We start from the raw sequence: 11,945 nt of genomic DNA, 5'->3' as shown, positions 1-11,945 counted from the left end.
TCCTCGTTTCCTCACTCCTCTGTCCTCCATCCTATGACCTGGAAACCGATTGAGCTCACCCATCTTGAAGGACATCTCAATTCTCTAATTGCACCACAAGGAGGCGAATATCGAGGAGTGAGGAGGCTTTCTGAGGAGTCATGGGGTGCTTCTCAGTTCTTTTTTGTGCATCCCCGTTTCCTTTCCTTGCTTCCTTTATTCGCTCAACCCCATGTAGGATATAAGGGAAGGCTGCAAGGAAAGAAAAGGAGGACAGAGGAATCAAAGGAAAGCTTATTTATACATTGGAATACTTGATCACCCGTGTATCCTCGCTTATGACTCCTCTGGAAGCCTCCTCCCTCCTTGTGGTGCAATTAGAGAATTGAAATGTTCTTCAAGATGGCTGAGCTCGATCGGTTTCCGGGTCATAGGATGGAGGACGGAGGAGCGAGGAGATGAGGAGGGATATTGAGAACCAGTGAGTGCCTATAGTATACGTCAACAATTTATTTTGTCTTCATGGTCCATTTGTTTATGTACGTGTGAAGACGATCACTCATCCAAGCGTTTTAGGAAGTTTGTGCCTCAGTCTCTGAGACGACACTTGAGGACGCATGACTTGTGCATTATGTGTTAGGGTAAGGAGTACTCATTCAGTTCTACAGGGAACACAAGGTAGTCTTTGCTGTCACCTGAGGGATAGTAGTTTGTGTTAACACAGGCACGTTTGGCTCTCAAGTGATAGAGTCTGGTGTTTGAATGCTTGGTTTGTTGCTGGAGTCTCAGTTGAGCATTTTTGATGGTGAGGCTAGCACCTTTGACTAGCCCCCTTATACTTTCTTGTGAACTGCCAAACAAAGAAGGCTTGGAGCTCTTATGGTCTCCTAGAGTAGAGCCCTGCATTTCAGCCCGAGCCCGACGGGCCCCGACTTTTTTCCGCCCCTAGGGCCGGGCTTCGGGACAATTTTCACGTCATAGTTAAAATGCGGGCCGGGCCTCGGGCCTTTTTTGGGTTATCCTGCTTTTTATATTTTTAGACATTAATTAAAAAAAAAAACGTTGACGATAGAAAAACAAACATAGAAAGACATTTCGTAACCTCATAACTTATGGCGTTTTTTTCCTGTCAAATGTCGAGAGCGCATTATTGTAGCGTGAAAGTAGGCTACATTAATATAATGCGCGAGCGCGAATCTCTCTGCTCGTACACGGAATATAATGTGCCAAGCGCGAATCTCTCTGCTCGCGCGCGGGAACTGGACGTGCCCTGCACTTAAAACGTGTTTTAAATACTGGCCATTATAGCCATCAGCTAATCTTAAAATTACACTGACATATGACTGACATGACAGTCTGTCTCACGCACGCACACAGAAGGTTTCCCGTCAGCGCGACCCACGATTCACCTCATGTGCAAATAATGGAGAATATTAAGAGAAAAATCGCGTGCGTGAGAAGAATTCGTGATAGAAGAAAGGAGGACTGGGTTAAAACCTTCCACTGTGGATGCTTAGCTATTCTTTTTCTCCACGATGCTCTGTTAGAGACTGTTCTAACTTTTCGTTTGATTGGACTTTATTTTCGTTTAACTGTTGGAAACCTCTGATGTTTTTTCGTTTGATTGGACTTTGTTTTCGTTTAACTGTTGGAAACCACTGGAAAAAAAGAATGGCCATGTTCTGTGGTGCATTTTTGAGGTAAGATAATCTGCAAGTTTGTTTTTAATTTATTTAATTTAATAGGCTATTGCTCATTTCGTTTGCAAGCGCTGTTGCGAGCAGCCTGAGCCTGCCTCAGTATTTCAAAAAAAAATTTTTTACTCACTGTGGTTTAATAAATAAACATTTATTAAACTAACTGTCTGTGTGATATGCTTGAAGTTTTTTATATCTATTGATTTTATTGTAGACAAGTAAAGTATTATAGCATTGATTTGAGAGGCTCAATTTGTCAAACATGTTTTACTTGCTGTCGGCTCGGTTTGCTTGGTCGTCATTTAAAAAAAAAATGCTCCAAACATTTGTCTAAATTAACCTAATAAAGAAATGAAAAGAAACATTAATTTACATAACTAACAAAGAAACATAACTAACAAAACTGAGCTATTTTAATGGCTGCAAATAGGGCAGGCTGCCGCTGTGTAATGAAAAAAAAAAAAGAAAAAAAAAAGGGGGCTCGGGTCGGGCTCGGGCTGATAATTCTGATGAGCTGTCGGACACGGGTCGGGCTAGGGCCTGAGCGTCTCGGGCCAGGGCCGGGCTCGGGCCTAAATTTGAGGCCCGTGCAGGGCTCTATCCTAGAGGCAGCGGTCTGTTCACCTTGGGCAAACCCCTCCTGTTGTACGTCACATCTGAGAGTGTTGGAGCCTAGAGACCAAATCATATTACAGGTTTTACAATGGTTGTAGTTAGCCTTAACTGGTAGCTCCCATTGGTATAAGATGAGCATGGGGAATGCTATGGACACACTTAACAACTAGCTGAAACATTCTAAGACTGAACTGAACACACTTACAGACTGTTTCCAACAACTGCAGCAGATTTCATACATCGACTGAACGCAACTGTCTCTGACTCTGCGTGTTTCGGCACGATCATTCGTAAGTATCAAATTACATTCATAATTGGCCTAACAGTCATTAAGTCTGTCCCTGGCTTAAGATGGAGAGTTGTTAGGGTTCCTCTCGCTCCAGAGAGTTGTCCTGCTGAGGCCTTCATCCCCAGATCTCCTTCTGGATAGCAGTATGGAGTTGTCAGTCTCTTTGTGAGCCTCCTTGGTAAGCAGTCTTTTGTGTAGAACATAATTAGGCCTCTTCTCATTTTAGAGAGTCATCTTGCTGAGACATCCATTTATAGAGCTCCTCTCAGATACTATCAGGTTGTTGGCTCTCTGCAAACCTCCTTGATGATATTTTTTAGAGTGTTGCTAGGTCTCCTCTCATTGGAGAGTGGTTTTCCTGAAACCTCCACTCATCAGGGGTATAGTGTCTCCTGAGGATATTTTCCTTATCCTTGGCCAAATTCCCTTGAAGGTATTTGGACGAATACCAGGCCCGGATCTCTGCACGCAGGGTATGTAGCCAAGGTTTCTGGCCCTAGGGAATTGTCACGACAGCCGATGGTACGCACCAGTACTATCAATAAACAAAACAATACATATCTCACAGTAGAGCAGCCAAAAGCCCAATAATAAAAACTTGGTAAATCAATGACATATCACTGAATTTCATATTTGAGTCTAAATGATCCTTGAGCTGTCTGAATCATTCAGACTGAATCACAAACCAATTCATACTGACCAAACCCATTTTACCAAAGAACAGACTCAATTGAGTGATTCATTAACAAAGTGGACATTATGGGATTTCCAACTTCTACAAAGAAATATATTGAGGAGTAAAAAAGGCACGGACAAGACAGAGCAGATTACTTCTGGTGTGAAACAAAGTCTCAGCTTACAAATTTTGTGTTGACAATGGACAGCTGCAAAGCTACCATGTTTTTTAAATAATATCCCACATCAAAATTTGCACCTAATACTTCTGTATTGTAAACATACCCTGCATTTTTAACCCAAAGATTTTCCCATTTCATAGATTAGATCAGGGTCGGAAATAAGGGGGCTTAGGTAAGGGGGTAAAAAATGCCCCTGCACAATTAAACTAATTCTGGCTGATTAAATGAAATGTGGAAATTAAATTAAAAGTGTCGATTGCAGCATCACATTTAGATCCTCTCAGGTTTCATCAGATTTCTTTTTACATTATGCATTGAGCATTATAATGGATAATTTACATGCATGGGTCTAGTCTTTGCATCTGTTTGTTTGAAGCTTGAATCAGGTCTCCTATGTTTGAGTAGAATTGGCTTGGTGGGGCTGTCACAAAAACCAGGGTCCTAGAACACGGTAGTGTCTGATATCACACTAATAATCCTTATAATTTTAAATGTTTTCCAGCTGTTTCCCATGCCAGTTAATTATTTGTTTGTTTGTTTGCAGGAACAGCATCCCACACAGTGTGCCCCAATTATACATTGGGTGTGAAGATGGGCTCACAGTATACCCATCTTCTGATGGCTATTTTCAGCAGTATGTTAACACTGTCACAAAGCTCAAATCGTCCAAACTGGTTTCTTGTCTTGAACTTGACAATGAGTTAATTACTCAATTGGCCTCCACAGTCACTAGGGGGTATTCCAGAAAGCAAGGTTAACTTACTTGATTAACCCAAACCTTGCATCCTCGAGGTATAGCCTAGGTTTCAAAACCGCAGTCTGGAGTAAGTTCCTTCACCCAGACCCAGAGTATGAAACTCAGAGTTAACGATGACCACACAAATACTTTCTCAACAGAATTTCAAATTTAGGAGTCACCATGGAAACGGATGCTAAGACGCTTTCTTCATTTACCGATATATTTTAGTGCATATCACCATCTACTGAGCGGGTTTTCATTTTTTTTTATCTTATCTTTTATTTTTTCATTAATCAGTTTTTTTATTTCTGTGTTTGTTTGATGCTAAATAAAACCTAAAACCTGTGCTTTCAAAGATAATATGGCTGTAAAGGTTTATTTTTTTTATGTTTATCCATTTTACTTCCACGTTTGGTTTCCCATACTCAGAATTTATGCTCTGCATTTCACCCATCCAAGTGATTTACTTCATTAATTCTTAAATCATGTATCTTTGAGATTTTGTTATAGACTTTTCCCTAGACTTGTTGGTTATTATTTGTGGTTATTGTTATATTTGTTAAAGAAAATATAACAACTTTATTCATTAAACGCTGGTGTATGATCCATCTTTTATTTTGCGGTTTGAAATGAGCTGGCCTTAACACACGTTACTAACAAGGTGTACATAATAAAGTGCCTGGTGGTGAGTAGATGTTTACTATGAATAATGTATTACGCCATCTTGTGTCCTAAGTAGGAATTCACAGTTTAAAAACACCAGTTATGAGTGAAAAATGTTTTTAATGGAATTTAACCCATGAACAAACAAATATCTTTCCAATTAATTTCCATATTTTAGAAAGAAAATGGTGTTTATAAAGGAAGAACTTCAAGGCCCTTTTTTAATGCTGACTGATGCAAAGTTGTGTACAAATATTTACAAATAGTTTGATCTAATTTTTGTCTTTCCACACAAAATAAAACATCTTTATATACACAGATAATTTACCACATTTGAATATCTAACAAAAATAAACTGAACCATTAGTGATTGTAAAAAGGAAACATTCATGTCCAGTTTATTGATATACATCATGGTAAGATTCATGATACAGGATTTTGTGAGGGTTTGGCAAATGACAGTATTTTAGCTTTGAAATGACAAAATATTAACATGACAAAAATAGATGACAATACATTAGACACTTCTAAATTCTATTTAAGCTATTTACATTAAGAACAAAATATTAATAAAAAAAATAAAAATTGGACAAACATTGCTTGAAAGATCTAGCTAAAGCATTAGAATCTGAAGACCACAATACAGTACATGATATGTACTGTAGTAAGTGCAAGATGTCAATCCAAAAATGATAGGCACCTACAGTATCGGTGCAAACTCCATTCAGCACCTGCATGTCGTTTGATTGACAGTTGCTTTCAAATTCGCAACTGTGCATTTGTGAAAAGTGCTTGTGTCTTACAGTACAAGGCCATCTGTGACTACTAGACAAATACACTTCTTGATGATAATAGCTGTCTTGGAAGGGTAAAACAATCAGTTACAAGAGGACGAACACAGACGGGGCAAAATAACCAATGTTAAACAAGATCAGTGAAAAAAAAAAAAAAAAAAAAAAAAAAATCACAGGTCTCACTGTTCCTGTCTGGATCTCTTTAGCAGCTTTAATAAACCTCTACACACTGTGAAACAGGGGGCAAGTGTTTGACGTTTTCCAGACAAGGCTTAAACCAAATCCCAGACTAAAACGCATGTTTGAACTGTTTGAACTGAAAGCAACTTGCACTGAAATATCTTAAAAATAGTCAGTGCCATTGTTTCGTCTCAAGATGCACACCAGTAATTTTTCTTTAATAAGTTTAATTTATATAGCGCCTTTCCCAAGCTCAAGGACGCTTCACAATGACAGTAAATAACAAGCAATTTACAAATAAACGGACAATGGACATTTGCCCAGTCCAAGTAATGGGCGATTGCAGTTGCAAATCGCATTACATTTGCAATACAAACATAAAACAGAGGCAACAAACATTAATCACAGACAGCATGGTGGGCAGTTGGAGTAAAGATGCAATAGATTATTGGTACCTAGGTTAACATTGTGACTGTGTTATGTCAAATTAACATTTTCATGACTGATAATACTGATTAAACAAATGGGTTTTGAGTTTATGCTTAAATTCATGCAACGTGGTTGTTGTCCTGAGAGCCAACGGAAGAGAGTTCCATAGCTTAGGGGCTATAACAGAGAAAGACCTGCCACCCATAGACGACAGACGAAATCTCCGCTCACAGAGGAGTTCACAGCCAGAAGATCGGAGAGTTCGAGGGGGAATATAAGGAGAAAGTAAGTCAGAGAGATAGGCTGGAGCAAGACCATTGAGTGACTTAAAGGTAAGCAGAAGAATTTTATAAGTGATCCGGGATGACACGGGTAGCCAGTGCAGTTTAAACAGAATTGGAGTGATATGGGCAGTTTTTTTAGTGTAAGTTAGTAGTCTTGCGGCAGAGTTTTGAATATATTGCAAACGTGAGATAGAGTGTGCTGGTAGTCCAGAAAAAAGAACATTACAGTAGTCGAGGCGAGATGTGATGAACGCGTGTACTAGTGCTTCAGCGTCTTTTGGGCTGACATAGGGACGGAGTTTGGCAATACGGCGCAAATGAAAAAAGGACGCTTTACAAAGTTGACTAATGTAAGAGTCGAACGTCAGTGCAGGGTCAAGAATGATACCCAAATTTTTGACAGTGGTAGATGGAATTATTGATGTAGCTTCAAGGTCAAGTCTGGGAATGTTACTTAAATTTTTTGTTAGAGATGGGGGGCCAGTGATTAATATTTCTGTTTTAGTCAGATTCAGACTGAGAAAATTGGAGTTGAGCCAGGTCTTTAATTCATTAATACATGATGATAGTGATGTGGTCTGGTGAATAGAATCTGGTCGGCAAGCAGTATATATCTGGATATCGTCGGCGTAGCAGTGGTATTGAAAACCGTGGCGGCGAATGATTTGTCCAAGAGGCAGAATGTAAATAATAAATAGTAATGGGCCAAGAACTGATCCCTGTGGAACACCTTGTTTGAGAGTGACAGTGGGAGATTTGTAATTGTGCATAGTGATGTAGTATTTCCTATCTGTCAGATAGGAGGAAAACCAGGATAACGCGGCTCCTGAGATACCAATCTCTGAGAGGCGCATGAGTAGGACTTTATGGCAGACAGTATCGAAAGCTGAGCTGAGGTCGAGTAGTAAAAGTAAGGAAAGGTTTCCCGAGTCACCAAAGAGTAAGAGGTCATTGATAACCCTTGCTAATGCAGTTTCAGTACTGTGGTTTTGGCGAAAACCAGACTGAAATAAATCAAAACTGTTGTTGAGAGATAGATATGACTGCAATTGAGTGGCAACAACCTTTTCCATGATTTTTGAGACATACGGTAGATTGGAGATTGGGCGATAGTTAGCGTAGTCAATTGGGTCCAGATTTGTTTTTTTAAGAATAGGTGTAACTGCGGCCGTCTTTAGTGAGACTGGAACAGAGGCAGAGAGAAGAGACATGTTTACAAGATGTGAGATAGGTGCAGAAATGACAGAGGTAGGGGAGAGTGGGGTGATTTGTGCCAGGGGGGGAAGTAGTTCCACCCTTGTTTCTGGAAAACCATAGAAGAAATTGGTCATGTGACCACATAATTTTGAAAAGCAATCACTTTTACTCGTCCTCCAAAGAAGAGAGACACATGGCATGAGAGTTAAGCATATTTTAGTGCAAAAAACTGTTTTTTCCCTTTCAAAGTAAAATTTCTATGATTAAGGTTTTTTGATTGTTGTGACTGAACAATTATAGACAAGTTTGAAAACATTTCACACATGTTTTAGTGCTTTAGTAGGCTACACAATGAGTCTATACAGTTAGCATGATGTTAGCTCTTAACTGCTGGATCATGCTAGTTTTTCAAACTTGTGGGTCTGGGGTGATTTGTGCCAAAGGGCCTGGGTTAAGTTGTGCCAGATCCAGACCACCTAGACCTACATACTCACAGGGGATAATCTTGAGAAGTGAGGAGATGGGCATGCCTCATCATTGTTTGACTTAGGCCTGCCTGTTATTTGTTTAATTTAGCTAACACTGATTTCAGTTTTGAGTTTGCACTATTAAGAGAAGTTTTATTCCGTTTTTAAGTGGCCTATGTCACAATAGGATGTTTAGAAATTAGCCTAGTCACTTTATTCTTATATGTTACATAATTGACAGACAGCGCTATGTCAACAGGCATCTATTGCCAAAGCCTTTTTGCCTGAAATGATTCACAAATATCATATATTGTGTTGCTATGGTGCTCTAAATGGTTGCTAGGGCGTAGCTTGATAGCTTCACAATGATCCTGAGAGACTGATTGGTCGTCTGAGTAAAATGAGCCCGCCCCCTTGTCTCTATGACACTGTGATCCAGAGTTATGTTCAATACAAAATTCCTATGCAATTGACCATAGTAGGAAAAACGCATGCTATGGTATTCCAGGGTGACAATATCTAAATAAACCTTAAATGAGTAATTTTGTATTGAATTTATCTTGCTTTCATATAGCATTACGGTTCATAACATTAAAATGTTCTGTTTTACTTCAGAAATCACTGGCACAATTTACCCCCAATGTATTCCCCCAAATGCACAACTTCCCCCGCACCAGGGGCAAGTTGTGCCATGAGACCACTTTTTTCCCAAGAGCTATATTTCTGAAACAATTTATTTCAGATCCAAAGTTATTGTTCTCAGGGATGCACCACATCCTGAAATATATGTACATCCTTAAGTTGAAGGCATTACTGCCATGGCCTCACTTTAAAGTCACTTTGAGTAAAAACTGGCACAACTCACCCCACTCTCCCCTACAGTGTTTCAGAAGGGTTGTAGGTGCAGGATCCAGCCGGCAAGAAGAAGAATTGGATTTCTGTATAATTTCACTAATCAAGATGGGGTTGGTCAACATAAAGTTATTAAGTGTTTGTATCTGAGCTTGCTCACAACTAGAAGTGGTCGGTTCATCACTAAAAGTCCCACGTAAAGCATCCAGGTTTCCCTGAAAGTGTTGCAGAAAAGAACAGCACAAGTCGTCAGATTCTTGTAAACAGGCATTGTGCGCGGGTGCCTGCACAAGCTTATTTACAATGCTAAATAGTGTTTTAGACCTGTTGTTTGCGTTATTGATGATTTTAGCGATATAGGAAGAGTGAGCTGTATTTAAGGCGGTTTTGTAAAGCTTGATATGGTCCGAAAATGCTTGAAAGTGTACAGTTAGATTGGTTTTCCGATAAAGACGTTCCAGCTGTCGGTCTCTTGCTTTCATAGCACGTAACTCAGCATTAAACCACGGCGAAGAGTGGGACAAGGGAACAGACCTAGTCCTAATTGGAGCATGCTCATCTAAAACGTCAGCAATGGCAGAATGGTACAAATCAAATATTTTGGATGGACAGGTGAAATCAAAAACATCAGAAATAGCAGAAGATGTAATAGATGCAGCAAACATACTAGCATTAATAGCATTGATCTTACGATAAGATATGTTAATATTGTCAGTACATTTAGTTGGACAAGTTAATGTAAAATCAAGGGTAATAAGCTTGTGATCGGAGATAGGAGTAACCAGACCATTGATGGAGATGTCATTCAAGCCAGATGTACAAACTAAGTCAAGTGTGTGGCCGTGGGTATGAGTTGGGAAGTTAACATTCTGATAAAGTTCAAAGCAGTTCAGAACATTCATTAATTGAGTCCTATTTGAACAGGGAGTATCAACGTGAATGTTAAAGTCACCAAGCAAGATGACCTTGGATGATGAATCACAGGCTAACGTTAGTAGTTCACTTAGTTCAGAGAAAAAATCGTTTTGCTGTTTGGGTGGTCTATAAATCAGGGTGATTGTTAGGGGACTGTTCGAGGAAATTTTCAAAACCATGTATTCAAAAGTCGTAGTAGTGTGGAAGTCCAGTTGAGCAAGCGTTATGGAGTTGCGATAGATGACCGCAAGGCCACCCCCTTTAGTAGATAAACGCGGCTTAGACAGGTGCTGGTATCCATATGGTGTTAGCAGATTAAGATGCATGAAATCATTCGGTGTTTGCCAGGTCTCAGTAAGGAATATCATATCCAGGTTTTTGTCAGTAATAAGTTCATTTAGATAGGGGCCTTTGTCCGAGATAGAGCGACAGTTCAGCAGAGCAAGGTGGTTTTGCAGCATATCTGAATTATCAGCTAAATTGACATTGAAATTTGACATTTTTACGCAGACAAGCGATCGCGGTGGACGACAGTCGCTTAGTAGGCGTTTCGGTTTGACCAGAGTTCTGTTATTTGACCAGATGCACGGGATCACAATTGGTGTTGATTGCTGACAGTTAATGATCCTTCGGACTGAACGGTGCACGTAGCGCGGGCGCCGGGTGATCCCGAGCGAGCGGCAGTGCTCGTACGTTTCAGAGTCGAGGCGTGGGTGCCGATTAAGCGCCCTGAGTTCGGGTGACAGGTATCCAAAATCCATGTTGGAAGGTAACCCAGTAAAAATAAGGGAAACCAGAGACAGCACGAGTGCTAAAGCCTTTGATGTGGTTGTAATCGCCATGAGAAAATCGGCTATCAGCAATGTCACGTTAGCCAGGACCACAACCATCACAACATCTATAAAAGCTTACGGAGAGGAAAGCTACCCAACCTGACAGCAAGCTAATCGAACAACTGGTAAGAAGAGAGTTAACTCACCTCACAGTCAGTCCAACAGATGGAGGAGAGAAGGGTGAGAGGGCTCGTAGCAGGCTGACAGCAGAGAGTTCCCAACGGTAACAACAACAAAAATACGCTCAGCCAAGTAGAAAAAATTAAGTCCAGTTTGTAGAAGGATGCAGAAAGGGGAACACCAACTGTCCAAGAAAGCGGGCACAGCAAACGTAAACAATAGACGACGAAGCGTGGAGCGGCAGCCAGATGCGCACAGCGTTCCCACACAGCGTTCAAAGAAACACCGGACATCTTTAAGGCATGTTTATAAAAGCTACTTAAATGTCCTAATTGAACTAAGGGCTAACCCTGGTTTAATCTAAACCCTGTCTGTGAAACTAGGCCTTTCTATTCTATTGCTGGTTAAGTGTCACTTTGGTTCATACTTTAAAGCTTGTTTCCTGCTTAACTGCCTTTTTTGAAAATAGTAAGGCTATGTAAAAAAGTTACAGGTTCAGGGGAACAAGGAGGCAGGAACTTCACTGTTCTTCACTGTCATTGCTCCTCCTATCAATCCAGAGCGCATATCGACTGCAAAGGGGGTGCTCGCGAACACCCTTCTGAAACCTAAAATGACAAATGGGACACCCTACAGTCTCATGGACTTTACGGACACGGCAGCCGGTCCACAAGACAGAAAGTGCATATGAAGTGTGCCATTTGGGACTCTTTTTGGGACTCTCGAGACTCTTGGCCCCGCCCTGCTTGCCATAGGCTTAACCGTTTCATCCTCTTCTTCTCTCATTATCCATCTTCTCTTTAGTGTCCCATTAAATAAATGTACCAAAATAATAATGTTACTGTGATGTTTCATTGGCAGTCTCAGTCTGATTACAGCATGTCCCATTAGCAGGATCCTCATTCTGACAAACGATTGAGTATTTTACATCATTCGCCTGTAAAAGAAAACAGATTCACAAAAGGTAAAATAAATAAACAGGATTGATGATTCAGTCACACAAACAGAAAAAAAAATTGACTTGGAATTGTGTTT

The sequence above is a fragment of the Abramis brama genome (genome assembly GCF_963993115.1).
Source record: "Abramis brama genome assembly, chromosome: 6".
Lineage (NCBI taxonomy): Eukaryota > Metazoa > Chordata > Actinopteri > Cypriniformes > Leuciscidae > Abramis > Abramis brama.
Note: the sequence above shows the minus strand (reverse complement) of the source record.